Here is a 482-nt window from a genome sequence, read left to right as displayed (position 1 = left end):
TAATTTAATAAAAAAAAGTTGTACAATCATGAACTGATGTTCGTGTTTGTAAACTCTTGAATTATACTTTCAAATACCACTCAATTTATTTAAAAACCAGTTCTTTTTTGCTGTAAAAAATTGTTAAATGTGGCAAAAAACGTTATTTTTGCCTATTTTATTCCAATTTATTCAAAATTCTAACGTGCTGGGCCATTTCTGCCAACAGCATTTTGTTCAGCGCGAAAAAATCTTTGAGAAATGTATTGTTACACTTTTTCAGAGAAAAAAACTGATTTTTTGTCGCACTGTCCCCAGGAGCACATATTGGTTTTATATATGTTTTTTAAATATTTGTGAAATATTATATGGGTTATAGAAGTCAGACGCTAAAAATTAACGATGTGATTGGTCAATTTTTAGCTTCTGACTTTTGATTTATGACTAATGACTTATTAGATATAACTATTAGAAGGTCCTTTAGATACATTTAGAAAACTTAC

The sequence above is a fragment of the Trachymyrmex septentrionalis genome, unplaced genomic scaffold, assembly GCF_001594115.1.
Source record: "Trachymyrmex septentrionalis isolate Tsep2-gDNA-1 unplaced genomic scaffold, Tsep1.0 scaffold104, whole genome shotgun sequence".
Classification (NCBI taxonomy): Eukaryota; Metazoa; Arthropoda; class Insecta; order Hymenoptera; family Formicidae; genus Trachymyrmex; species Trachymyrmex septentrionalis.
Note: the sequence above shows the minus strand (reverse complement) of the source record.